Consider the following 15482-nt stretch of genomic DNA (forward strand, 5'->3'; position numbering starts at 1 on the left):
ATCCTAATTTTCCACTAAGATATTTTGGTGTTCCACCTGATACAGGGATATATTTGCATTGCATTACAGTGTTACTTGTGCTTTCTGCCGCCCCTGTGATTCTCTATAAAGGATTAGCTTAAAAAAATTTTTTTCTGGTTGATGCGACTGGGTACATCTAATATAGTCAATTCTTTTGTTTAAGTATTATATTCCCGGGATATTTTTTTGTGCTCCATTAGTTTTTACTGGTAGCACAATCCAACTTTGTTCACATCATGGATCTAAATACCATTCTATCTGGGTTATGTGCTGATCGGCAAGATATAGCAGTATTTGGCATTGAAAAACTGCCAAGCAATGATCCAGGCAATACGGCTCAGACCTCTTTGGCAGATTGTGACATGTTTTTCCACTCAATCACTAAGGCGTTTAAGACTCTTAGATCCAACATTTGGCACCTCAAGTTATTTAAGGCATATTCGGCCCAAAATATGGCTCCCAGAGGATTACGAATACGAACACAGCCTCTAGTAGGGAAGCCAGATGATAAACTAAATCAAGATTGGCAGGAGGCTCTTCAGACTGGATCCATGACATTTGTGAACATTTTGTTACAGTATTATGAAAGGACAGTAGATTCCAATATATTGGAAATCAAAAATATATGCTCTGAGGTTCATAAGTTTGAATCCTCCCTAAAATATCAGGATAATATAAAAAAATTATCTTCAGAACTGATGGAGCATGAAAAAACCCTAAAAGAACGTAAAATTAAGAAATTTCATCGTGATTTTTCCGATTATCAAAGGGGGAAACCATTTGATTTCAGTAGATCGGTGAGATTTGTGGATACCAATCAGGTTAGAACGGGGCCCAGTCGCACCAAAAAGAGACCACGTTCTATTCTTAAGAATAAGGGGGAGAGTTCATACAGTACCTCTGGTGATGAATCCTCCCTTACTGATTTTGAGGCATCTGGGGAAAGGGTTTCGCCTAACAGGAAGAAAACTAATAAAATTTCCCCTTTAGAGGGAGTAAGGGACACCGGGGCGGTAGGAAGCACAGAAAGACCAAATACTCCGGTCTCCCTTCAGGGTCTACTGGACAATTTCTTGAAATAGGAGATACATTAGGGTCCACTCAGAATGTACTAAATTTATCTAAAACCATATTGACGGATGAACAGATTGCATTATTAAACAAGGGTCTAAACTATATTCCCTCTTTTTTCAGCCAGGAATACCATATAGTACAGGATTTACAGGCCTTTTGTAGGAGACTAAATCTTAGACTGTTTTTTGGGGATAACCAGTCAGAACCTTCTGGGGATTTCCGTTTTGGCAAATCTTCATTCCAACCTCCTATGAATAAATACGTTTCCATTTTTATGGACAGTATTTTGAGGGATATTCACTTTGAGAATATGGGACATATCATGTTGGCTAGTAACCTAACCTCTGAAGACAGGATAGCTTTGAATACTTTGTGTGACAATAAAGATATAGTTATTGTCCCTGCTGATAAAGGAGGTGCGGTTGTGGTTTGGAATACTGCGGATTATGTCCAGGAGGGGCTAACTCAATTGTCAGATGCTAAGTGTTATATGAACATGTCCATAGACCCTACACCAGTATTTAAGGATGAAATTGATTGTTTTTTGCGGCTAGCCTATGAGGAGGGTATTATTAACAAGAAATGTTTGGATTCACTTATGGTTTCTGAACCATGCAAACAGATACTGTACCTTTTACCTAAAATTCATAAATCTTTAGTAAAACCACCAGGCAGACCAATAGTCTCAGGAATAGGATCTTTGACTGAACCATTATCGGCCTTCCTTACCAAATATCTCAAACCCCTATTGGAACACATAAGATCTAGGCTGCAGGACACCACTCATTTTCTACAAATTATCAGGGAAACTCAATTGGAACCCGAGTGGTACTTATGTACTTTGGATGTGAAATCATTATATACAAGCATACCACATTGGTGGTCTTCAATCTTTACAGTATTGGTTGGAAAGGGCTAATCTATATTCACCGGGCTTTAACACTCTTTTGATATGTATGTCTGAACATGTGTTAAATAAGAATGTCCTGTATTTCCAAGGCCAATGTTACTGGCAGCTACAAGGAACAGCTATGGGGGCATCCTTTGCCCCCATATACGCTGACCTATTCATGGCTTATGTTGAAGAATATATGATCTATGATACATCACATAATATCTTCCAGGTAGAAATGGACATTTGGAGACGCTACCTGGACGATTGCTGGTTGGTGTGGCGGGCTGATGTGTGTTACTTAAGGGAATTTGTTGAGTATCTTAATGATAATGTCTGGGGAATTGAATTTTCGGTGTCATATGATAGAAACAGCATCAGTTTTTTGGATGTCACTGTATATAGGAACTCAGACAACACTTTGTCTACTAGGGTTTATCGTAAGTACCCTCAATACAATACCCTATTACACGCATCAAGTTTACATCCCCGTCACACCATCAGGAGTATTCCTATATCCCAGTTCATACGTATCAAACGGCTCAGTTCAAATATAGAGGAATACCAAATGGCCAGTAGGGATCTCGGTCGGAGATTTACCGAAAGGGGATATGACAGATCTGATATTCTGTCTGCACAGAGTAGAGCTAATACTCTTGATAGGGATGATCTATTACAATATCATAACAAGAATAAAAATCAATCATCACGCAGTACAGATGTCAGGTTCATCACCACATATGGCCGAAATGTCAATATGATTAGAAACATTATTAACAAACATTGGAATATTTTACTGGCAAATGAAAAGCTACGAAATATCTTGGGACCCCATTGTCTCTTTTCATATAAACGAGGTAAAACCTTAGGTTCCTACTTTTCACATTTCAAACATATGGCAAGTGGGGGGACGACCCATAAACAACTGACACTCTATGGTGATGAACTTATTGGTTCATTCCCCTGTGGCCATTGTGGATCCTGCCAATACATGCTTAAATCCAAGGAGTTTACCAGTCGCAACACCAGTAGAATTTTTGACATCAAGGTTTTTGGTAATTGTAGTAGCGATTGGGTGGTGTACCTGGCCTCGTGTTACTGTGGGGGTTTTTATGTTGGACAAACCTCAAGGGCTATGAGACTAAGGATGAATGAACACCGTAGCGATATGAAGAACCATAAGGAGACTAGCGCTCTATATCAACACACATTAAAACATCCTCAGGCTAGGTTTACCTTTATGGTTATTGACCGCATTTCTGGAGATAGAACCAATAAACAGGGCTGGCATGGGTCACTGGACCAAAAGGAGAAATACTGGATTACTACATTGGGGGGTTTGTTTCATCCCGGATTGAATGACCATCTATAGGAGAAGTTGGTCACAGAAGCAGTTTGCTATTTGATAACATTTATGTTGATTCAACTGACTCCATCAGTGGATTATATTTCTTCAGGATATCTTATATTTAGCATCTAGGCTGGTATTGATTATGAGCCCTACTTTAATTATACATAGCATATGGATGATTTGCATGTGTAACATATTGACCAATTTGATACAATGTGGTCATATAAGCTTTACATAGCCTTTCAAATAGTATCCCAATTGGTTCCACATATCAATATACTTATTTAGATCTTGGTGGTTAGGAATATGTCTTTTGATATTGATTTTTATTTTTTATTTTTTATTTTTCAATACTCAACCCAAGATTCTCAGCATGAACCATACAGCATGTATAATGGCATACAGAAATTCAATATAGGTATATATTGACCCTATTTCTGGCATATATATGCCTTTGATTTCCCATGTTTTGGATATAGAATGTTCAGGCTTCTTACCCCAAATACCTGATATGTAACAATTTTGGTGCCTTAAATTAATAATTTGAAAAGCTAGAGACTATTGCTATTGATAAAATATGGGTATATGACAGGATGGATAGATTATAGTATGTAAATAAGGGGCCATGTTTCATGAACACATTTTTTTGGGATGTTCATGTTAATTCTCAGGACTGATTTTACTATTATCTTAGACAAATTAATAAAATATAGCTACATTTATTAGTATAATATCAGTCTTGGAAGCTAATGATATATGTTATGGGTTTAATCTTGATATGAGATTCTCATTGTGGATGTTGCTGATTTGCATTTATTATTGACATTATTATTTTTATTTATCATTTATTATTTTTATTTTTATTTTAGCCATTTTTGTTCAACCATATACATTCATACATGTATAGTTATTATGATTTCTTAAATATATGTTTCAATTTTTATCTATTTTGTCAGTCCATGTAATTTGAGCTTTACACTTTTTGGTGCTTCTGATTAAGATTGGATTAGTAGCCAGGGTTTATGGCTATTCAAACACTGTCCTTTACTAATATGAGCATGAGAATGGTTATACCTCAATATTATTATAACTTTTCAATTTTGTGTCTGCACCTCTTTGGGGTGGTTCACCTTACATTTAGGAACGATTTTATTAATATACATAGTACCCTTGTATTTTCTATAAAATGAAGATGTTTCAAAATATATTTTTTTAATATTCATGAGCAAATGATTGTGATTGGCTCTGGATAAGTATTTAAAAGATGATTAAAATGTAACTTGACTACATTGTGTTACACTGAAGAAGGCTGTTTGCCGAAACTAGTCTGTTATGGACACAAGTATTTAATAAATTTATTGAACTCTGTGCTGCCTTGCTGGTCTATTTGGTCAATTTGGATACATGGTTTGGACCGTGCAAACCCCCTTGCATAGGACTTGGTACGTGCTTCTTCCCCCACCCCCCACTTAAATATACCAACTCTGAGATCACACTACCGTCACGAAAATGGCAAAGTAACGGAAGCGGCCAAGAGATTTCTTTCCCAGGGAAAGAATTTGCTTATATGCCATTTCGCTATTTTGTCTTTTCGTGCTTTCAAGTTCGATCAAGACACATTTGAAAGCATCTTCGATCTTCGATCATTTAAAAGGAACCCAAAAATAATGGTACAACAAAGGCCCCAAAATAGGGACAGATTTGAAATATTGCTCATGTAAACTCAAGTATTTGCTAGAACAACAGGTTTTGCATTATGTATTTTCTGAGGGATATGAAGTCTGAAATTCAAATGCTACCATTATTTATTATTATTTAGTGACTTCAGTCTTCACGTTGAAATGCCACAATTCCATTGGCATGATGGGGTTACATGATTATGTATGCACATTTTATGTTAATCAGCATCCCGATTTTTGGCCAGTTGTACCTATTTTTCATGAGCCTTTGTCTAGATTTTTGATGTTTCCAGGTTGAGAGGTATGACCTCTAACATCTCTTGAGACTGGCCAAATTAATATTTTTGAAATTAATTTAACTGCAAGAAACAACTTCATCTTTAAAATAGTCATGCTAAGCCCATACTTAACTATCTAGTACCTGCTGTATGTTCTGTACGTGTTCTTCATCATTCTCCCCTCTCACCATGACAACATTTCTGTAGCAGTGGATTAAGAATCCATTTGAGTATATTCTCCATCTATGCTGGTGCATAGTATCTGAAGAATCCACTCTGAAAGGCAATTTGTTGCGCTTGAATGATCCTTTTAAAATATTGTTAATAAAATTGTAGAAGTCTGCTCAATTTCATTATAAGCACATACCTACATTATTGTCATTTTTGAAAATTGCTTCCACCAATCATTGATATAAAAATCTTTGATTGTTGACAGAGGATAATGTACAGCCTCTAAAACTGGATAAATACTCTGTCTAAAATGTTTTATATGACTACCCTATGAAATGTTTTAAGGACATTTATTTTTGTTAAATTGGTAAGCCCAAGGGACAGAAATGTTCCTTTCTAGATGCAACTGAGGAGCACACTCATATTAAGACAGTTGTTTAGAGTCACATAGCTTGCAGTTGGAAATTGAGAGAATCAAACCCAGCACTACAGGATGTAGTTTGTTAATAGCTCATGGCCTTAACCAGGGTTCTCATGCTTAAATGAGCATGAAGGCCATTCTGAGACTGGCTACTGAGCCAATGGCCACAATCTCCAAATTGAAAAAAAAAGGTCAGTCAGTGCAGCTAGTAATGTAGTGTAGCAGCTTCTCTCACTTATAATTATGCTGACTGGAGGGCTGTGTGAGGCCTGAGAGATATGAGTTTGAAACCCTGTCCTTTACTTCCTGAGATAAGCTAGCAGTACAACTCACAGCCTTAACCTTCTGAGTTAAACTGCTAGAAATATTTCTGTGGATGTTGACCATTTACTTTTCTTTAGGTAACCACTCCATTGTTTGACATCTTTTTAATTCAATTTTTACTTTACATATTAAAACATAAGGTACTGTCCTGGTGTTCTCCAATTTTGGGCTAGTATTTGGTTCTGTCTGAGTTCTTGTCTCTGTGTCTTTTTCTTTACTTGGTAATACTCGCTCAGCCTCTGCAAATATTCATAACAATTTTCAGCTCTAGTTAATTTGTTACCTTTCTTAGCTGTTATTTAAGGTCATTGATTCATATGTTTAATTGTCAACTTTCAACCTACTGATCACTGAGAGGTTTGACTGCCATAACCCCATGCTAGTATTTTCTACTTCCATTAAACATATCAGGATTATTTTTAAAGGAATTAATGGCACTTCTGATTGTAAAAGAAAAGGTATTATACTATATCTGCTATGTTCTTTTTTGTTATTGATAGTTATTTTTGGATTTACTTTCCCCTGATCTGATGTTAGCTACTACCACAGTCGTGTTGTGGATATAGAAATTCAAATAGAACTTGATCAAACATCACCTTACAGAACAGGAAAAGGTAACCTCTTATCAAGCTAGAAGAAACTAAACGACACTTTTTAAAGCCTTTCTTAACAGTTCAAGTTTTCCACCCCTATGATTTTTTTTCTTGCATAAGTGTACCTTTAAATTCTTTCAGGTGGCTTTTTCAATGTGTTCAAAATGCATTGCACTTGATAATGGATTGTACTACTGTGGTATAAAATGATACACTGATGTCTGTGGAGTAACTAAACCTGCCATTCTCAATAAGATGGACTACCAGATATATTTTCCTGACATTGATACATATTATACCATGATCCCCCCAAAATGTGCACGCTGATTGGCCAGCGTGCCCGTTGTAAATTGAGTTATACTAATGGAAAAAGGTCCGGTCGCCCGGACTTTTTTCCATTAGTATAACTCGTTTTTTTAAAACACTGTCTCGCTATGTTAAATGGGTTTAACGTAGCGAGACAGCTTTAAAATAAGCAACGGAGATGTCCGTTGCTTATTTTAAAGCTGTCTTGCTATGTTAAACCCATTTAACATAGCGAGACAGTGTTTTAAAAAAAAGCAACGGAGAAAGCAAGATCTCCGTTGCTTTTTTTAGTGTCTCGCTATGTTAAATGAGTTTAACATAGCGAGATAGTTTAAAATAAGCAACGGAGATGTCCGTTGCTTATTTTAAAACTGTCTCGCTATGTTAAACTCATTTAACATAGCGAGACACTAAAAAGCAACGGAGATCTTGCTTTCTCCGTTGCTTTTCACAACTCTGATGTACTGCGCGCAGTACATCAGAACTGCCGCGGATGCCAGACATCTGCGGAAGGGCAGTAAACAGGCATTATACTATGCCATTATTTAAGAAAAGTAATAGTTTCTTTTCTTAAATAATGTCATGGTATAATAGCAATAACCCACTTCTGGGTGTGGGTAATGCTAAATTTACCCACGTTTGGCTTTGTTTGGTCCCTCGGGCTTCGCCCTCGGGACCAAACCACGCCAACCGTGGGTAAATTTAGCATTACCCACACCCAGGCATGGGTTATTGCTATAATAATCAACATTTAAATAGTTTGGCACATATAAAAGATAACCAAATTGTTTACAGTTTGATGAATTATAACTGACAAACAGAATGGATAGCTTATTGTTTATTTTGTTTATGCCCACATTTTTATTTCAAGTAAACAATCAGGAAGGTTAGAGTATGGGATTTAGAACATTTGAAAGAGATACAGAACAGGGCCCACACAAGCCCTGTTGTTGAACACTTTGAGAGAAAGCACCTTAGTGGTGGGAAGTATTTGTTATTCCTTCTAGTTTATAGGGACAGAAAGCGACATGTATCAGCATGTCATATCTCTTGTGCCAAAGAGAGGCTAGACTTACTTTTAAATATCCAAGTCTTCATCCTGGGGAGTTTAGTAAAGAACTAAGGATGCCTTATTTATTTCAGGATACCTATTCTTTTCTGCATGTCTGGGTTCCTGATAATTCTGGTGAGATTTTTATGAATGAAAATCCTATCTTTTTTCAGAAATTCATAGGCATCTCTTTAAGGATATTTAATCAATTAATTATGAATTTATTAATTTATCTACATATTGATTCTCTGTAGTATACTCATTGTTAAATATTTTAACAATTTATCTACATATTGATTCTCTGTAGTACACGCATTGTTAAATATTTTAACAACTTATTAATTTATCTACATATTGATTCTTTGTAGTACATGCATTGTTAAATATTTTAAGAATTTATTAATTTATCTACATATTTATTCTCTGTAGTGCACTCATTGTTAAATATTTTAACAATTTATTAATTTATCTACATATTTATTGTCTGTAGTTCACTCACTGTTAAATATTTGTTTTACATGCTATTCTTTGGTGCGTTAAATAGTGTTTTATTTTATGTGATATTTCTTCTAATGTTATTAATTATTTATTTGCATGCTTCTTTTTATGAGATATTAATGATATAAGAGGATCTACTGCTATTATTACCTTAACCTTGAGACACCATCATGATGACTTGCTAGCTAGCAGTTTCACAATTTGAATAAAGGGTACTTTTCCATTAACGGGGCAACAGCTTTCTTGGCCTTGTTAACGGTTTTGTCTTACTCATTGTGTTCTATTAACAGTCTTTTTAAATTTGAGTCTTATTAGCTATTTTTCCATCAACATGCTTAAAATATTATAATTAGTAAAGTTAATAGGCCCTTCTACTCTTAAGACAGTGACTGTTTAGTAAATAGGCTAAACGCCCCTGTCAGATGGAGTACATTATCTGTCTTCATATTTTTACAGGCTTGTCAACCTAATAAATGGCTATGTGATTGTGAGCTAAACCTTTAACATATAATATCCAGTTATATTGATATATAACATATAACAGCCATTTCTATTGATACATGCAGGTCAACTGTTAACATGCAGGCCAGACTTACAGCAACAGAATGCATTTGAAAAAAAAGAAAAAGAAAAAAATGTCCTAGCTGTCAACCATTTACGGACAAATCTCACAGGAATCTGAGACAAATCTGGAAGTAATCGGAAAGAGTTTTAAAATATTACTACTGTTAACTTGAGTATTGAGATATTCACAGAATAACATGATGTGAATTAATACCTTTTCTCCAAAAGTCATAATTTTTGGGGGCTTTGTGAGGGACAGAGCTAAAACTCTGAGCATAAATCAGGGACGTCACTGACATTCAGGGACATTTGCGAGGTATGCCCCTTAAACTCACACAGCACTTCTGCATACTGTAGCCTGCCCACTTCTTAAATTAGGAACATAGTTATCCAGTTTTAAAGGCATGGAAGCAGTAGCAACAGGGAGAGTTCAATATACAATAAAAAAACAGTTTTTATTACGACCTAACTATTAACTAGGCCAAGAAAGCTGTTGCCCCCTTAATGGAAAGGTACCGAATAATGTTTTCTCAAACTAAATATCTTGTTTTTCAGTTTTATTTTGTGTAAAAAGAAAGTTTACATTTTTGAGTGCTACTGGCCCTCAGTCTTTAATGATGGCCTGTTTGACTCTGGGATTCAGAAAGAATGCCATCACGAACACTAAGAGGTGCAGCAAAAAAGGGACTGTTTCCAGAACTGTGGAAAATGTGATTCAGAGGCAGTCTAGCTGCAATGAAGAAAGACCTCATTATCATCTAATTTGCATCCTTTGAAATGTATGGTGTTACCACAAGCGTTAATTAGCAGTTTCCTGTGGTAAGCACCAGTAATGGTTCAGGAGTCATGCTGGCACATGTGACTCTTATTTATTCGCACACACACACACACGCGCGCATACACACACACACACACACACACACACACACACACACACACACACACACACACACACACAGTTTCTTACCTGCCTCTGAGTTGACTGAACATCTATGCTATAACCTCTTATTTTTCCCCCTTCCTCTCATAAATCATGAATGATTACTGTCAGTTAATTTTATTTATTTATTTAACATTTGTTTACCAGGAAAGTTCGAATTGGAACAAAGCCAATTTTCAGTGGAGGCCTGGGGAGAAACACTCCAGATGTATGTTTTTGTAACATAGGAGGAAACCTGAGCACCTGCAGGAAACCCACACAAATGCAGGGAGGACATGAAGACTCTGCACAGAAGGCACCTCATCCGACAATCGAACTGGAAAACCTCTTGCTGTGAGGCGTCAATGCAGCAGCTGCACCACTGCATTGTTCAATGTCAAACTTTAGAGTTCTATTCTTCTTATTGTTAGAAAGTGCATCATGATACTAAACCTGTTGCTCTATTTTTAATGCCTCAGAGTAATATATAAAAACCCCTAATGTTATCTAGTGTCATCCAATGTTCCTCCTGGTTTGAGCACACCCGTTTAGATGCACAGCATCCCCCAATGGACACAATGGAACACACGGCCATTGTAAGCCTTAGTATGTTCTCCATCAATGATATCCTGTTACAGTACAAGTCATTCAAAGTTAAATGTATATCAATGGAAGAGAGCAGGTTTACCTATATAGTTCTGACCACAGAGGGTAAGCAACAGGTTCTGGCTGTATTTTATATGATAGGTAGGACATTCTTGACAGGAGTTGTAGTGTATTTCCAGTTGTACATGACATGTGTCAGTACAGGATTGGGGACAAAGGGATATTCCTGACAGGAAAAGCATAGTGCCACCAGTTGTACATCACATATTTCAGTAGAGGATCAGGGGATGGCATGACACTTTTTTAACACCTTTATTGAATTAAAACTTAAGACATAGGCATACATACATTTATATAAAAGAAAACAAACCATGTTAGCATATTCACTGTTACAAGCACTATACATCACATATATTCATTTATACAATTATCTTCAATCCAAAATTATATATATTGATCAATTTCTGCCTTCCCTTAAACCTCACTCCTCCTCCAAAACATTATTCTGCATGCATTGTTCCCACAATTTCCATTTTTTATGCAATTTGCTCTTACCTTTTTCTAAAGATCCCACCTATAGATTTTTTATGTCTGTTACAATATTCACCACTTCAAGTACAGCTGGTTTAGACTTTGATTCAATTTTCTAGTAATTGCTTTTCTGTCAGCCACCAGAATTAAACTTAACAAGACTTAGACAATTCAGGCCCTGTATCTCAGTTCAAAAAATAATTTCATTACTTAAACCCATTTGCTCACCTAATATTTGTGCCAGCGTATTCTGTAGGGAATTTTTAAAGTCTACCCACTCATTACATCTGCAAGATATATGTTTCAAGTTACTTCTTTCATGCCCATCACACCTCCAACATTTACTATCTCCCTGAGGAAAAATTATTTGAAGTCTGCTGGGGAATAAAAATATGCATGCAAACACTTCCAAGCAAAAATCCTAAACCTTCTGGACTTGGTTGCATACTTGAGAGCCATACATATGTCTTCCCGTTGTTTTCTTGTATATTGCTTTTCCAGTCTCTCTTCCCAATCTTTTCTAACCTCCTCTGATTGATTCTTGTACCTATCATGAAATATTTTATATGCCTTGCTAATTATCCCTTTTTTAACAGCTGATTCTGTTCTAGATTCAATTAAAAACTCTACCAGACCATGTCTTTCACTTAAGATTCCCCATACTTTTCTATTTACCTGTACTCTGATATTAATCACTGATAGGGAAGGCAGTCTCTAGCCTGCAATCCAAATGTCTTCTTTGCCTCTTCCCATTCTATTACTTTTCCTTCTCTGGTTATTTGCTGCTAATACCTTGTTTTATTTGCGAGTTTTCTTCAGTAAATTCCAGTCCCATCTTGTCTATTCTCTGTGCCCCTAATTGTAGTCAACCTTATTGGCATAATCTTCTTTCCCCATTCTCATGTTGACTTAGTTCGTAGAATACTTTCTGTGACTTTATGACAGTTGACATTCTCCTTAAGGATATGCACACAAAATCCCACTGTTACCTTATTTCTTGAATTTCTCCCCTGCTTCATTATCCCCATCCCTTTCCACTTTGACTTATAGCTTTCTGTTCAATATATATATATATATATGAGCCTTATGTCTGTAGCTGTAAAATATCCCCTCAAAACAGGAAATCATAAACCACCTTGTTCTATTAGAAATATCAACTTATCCCACTTGACCCTTGCTCTCTTCCCCTCCCAGATAAAAACTTCAAATATTTTATACTTTTTGTCCATAACTTATCCTGTGGTTGATAAAAATATGTCTGGTCTATATATGAAACTTAAGGGACTAAACACATTTCACTGCTTGTATCTTGCTATCCATATCCATAGGCAAGAGCTTCCAGTTTCTCAAGTTTTTGTATTATTTTTTGTTTTGTCTCTTCCCACATCTCCTTAGCTGCTATAACAGAATCCTTTTTAACCCATACTCCTAATACTGCATTTTATCATGTCCCCATAAATATGAGTATTGCTGAACCATTTTATGTGTGGCACATAGTCTATAGCTATAGCCTTTGTTTTGTCTTCATTAATTTTATATCCCCAAACAACTTGAAACTATCTCATAGTGTTCCAAAATACTGAGTTGTCCTTTTCTGCTTTTATTGGGTACAGAATAATACTGTCTGCAAATAAAGCCAACTTTTCTTGATTACTATACCAACTGTATCCTTGATTTTCTAAGTCCCTTATTTTCTTTGCCAATGGCTCTAAATATAACACAAATAACAAAGTAGAAAGAGGACGCCCCTGCCTGGTTCCTCTGTTCAGACACATATATCCTCCTAATAAAATCAAATGCTTCCATTGCCCTATTCATAAAATCCCAGCTTACTCCATCAAATCTTTTCTCTGTATCAACACCACCAACAACAGCGGCATTTTCTTACATTCCGCTTCCCTCTGGATCATCATTGTTTTATTAATGTTGAAAAATGTTTGCCTCCCCTCTATAAAACCAAATTGATCCATATCTACCAACTTTGGCGACACCTTTGCCATTCATTTTGCTATTATAGACATAAACACTTTATAATCATGATTTAAAATTGAAACGGACCTGTGTGAAACTAGGTCTGATGGGTCTTCACTGTCTTTATGTATTATGGCCACCACAATTTTCTTCCAGTATGTTGACATTTCCCCTCCATTTAAAATACTGTTAAACAAAACTTTCCAGATCTTTATTACTTTCTCTCTCCCCCCTCCAGCTTCCAAACTTCCACAGGAATACCATCTATTCTCTGAGACGTTTCCTGCAGATTAATTATATTTCACCATTTTTATTCCCTCTCCTCCTATCTTAAAACTTAATTGTTGAGCCTCCTCTAATTGTAACCTTGGCATACTTAAGTCTTCCATAAATATTTCCATTTGTGTTTCTTCTTGATTTCCATATTCCTATGCTTTATACAAATTTTCATAAAACTTCTGAAATATCTCTAATACTTCTAAAGGATATCAAGTTGTTTTTCTTGTTGCAGGCTCTTTAAGTTTGGCAACAGCCTTTCTGCTGTCTGCCTTCTAAGTTTTTATTTAAAAAAAAATAAACAAACAGTTGCTTAACAGCAATGTTTTTAAACTCATGCATATTTATCCAGGTACTCCCTTATTTTCTCTCTAGCACGCTGCAATTGCACCTCTTCTTGCCTTGTGAGATCCTCCTTATTCTGCAATATTTTAACATTTGCCAGTCCCTCTAAATAATCCTCATTACTTCTTAACCATATCTCTTTTTCTTTTATTTTTACCCACACCTCCACTTTCATTTTTCTCACTCACTAGCTATAACTTCTGAAGAAATTTCTGTCTTCCCTAATACCGCTCAAATAATTTCTTCTGCCCATTTCTTAAATTCCTCTCTTTTTAACAGGTAGGTGGGGAAGTTCCAGTGTCGCATCTGTACTTCAGTACCTTGCATTTTTATTGTAGTTGTTATTGCTCCATGATCTGAAATAGTTATAGGATGTGAGTTGAAGTTTTCAATCAAATGCATAAACTCCCATGAAATACAGTTTCTGTCAAGTCCAGCCCAGTTATTGTACCTTGGGGAATAACATGTAAATTCTCTCTGAGTTCCTACTACTGAATTCATGTCTTCCATACCAAATATTTTTCATAAATTTCTTCAGAAATCTACACTTTTTGTTATATTTTCCCTTCTAGATTCCCTGGATACATCCTCCTGTTACAAATCAAGTTCCAGTCCCTCCCTATATGTAATATTCCCTGTTGAAAGCTGATTATTTCTCTCAAAATGTTCTTAAGTTCCATAATAGCAATTTTAGGTAGAAAATAAATACATGCCAGCATAATCTTCCTCCCTTGCCAGTAGCTCCTTACTACCACAAACCTACTATTGCTGTCTTTTCCCCCTCTTCTATCACTATTGGAACTGCTCTGTCAGTTAGTATAAGTATCCCCCCTTTTGCTTTGTCACTGATACTGATATTACTATATAACATGCAATTTATATCATGACGTGTTTTATACAAATTATATTAAGAACAAAAATAGTTTTACTTGCAGTTACTTCTTCTTTGTTTTATCTCTCTTTTTCCCTCTTAGTTTCTTTCTAAACATCAATGACAAAAAGTGGGGCACATGCCTGTCATTCCCTCCACAATTTCGGCAAAGTCAACAAAAATCCAATCTTTCTCAGCCTCTTATGTATATCTAAAGCTGGAGTAGTACAGGAGACATGCTTTGCAGCACCTATCTTGCACATCCTTGGGTCACATCTGTGGGAGATTTCTGTATCCATGTGACATCCACATAGACAATTCATCTCAACTACAGCAGTCTCAAATATATTCTGAGACTGCCACATCACCATTCATATGTAGCTATGTATGTATTTGACTTTGTCCTATTCAGGTATTCATTTCCCTTTGTTAATAGCCTCCTTTTCCCACAACCCCAGCCACAGCATAGCATGACTTACAAGTGTTCTGCACTGTCAGATGTGAAGTTCGTAGTTGTTGGAGCACACTTCTGTAAAGAAAAACACACTAACAGTTCATCTAAGACTTTAAATGAATGAGTCTGGGTCTTCTCCAACAAAGCACTTTGGCTTATTGGTGCAACAAGTCTTTGTGTATTCTGGGATATATTCATAGTCATGGAAGGGAATATTTCTGAACTTGTGAACGTGTACTTAAAATACAAAGCCAAGGCAAGTGAATACAAAAATGCCAACAGCAAA

Source organism: Protopterus annectens, chromosome 6.part0 (genome assembly GCF_019279795.1).
Source record: "Protopterus annectens isolate FY-2018-M chromosome 6.part0, PAN1.0, whole genome shotgun sequence".
Taxonomy (NCBI): Eukaryota; Metazoa; Chordata; order Ceratodontiformes; family Protopteridae; genus Protopterus; species Protopterus annectens.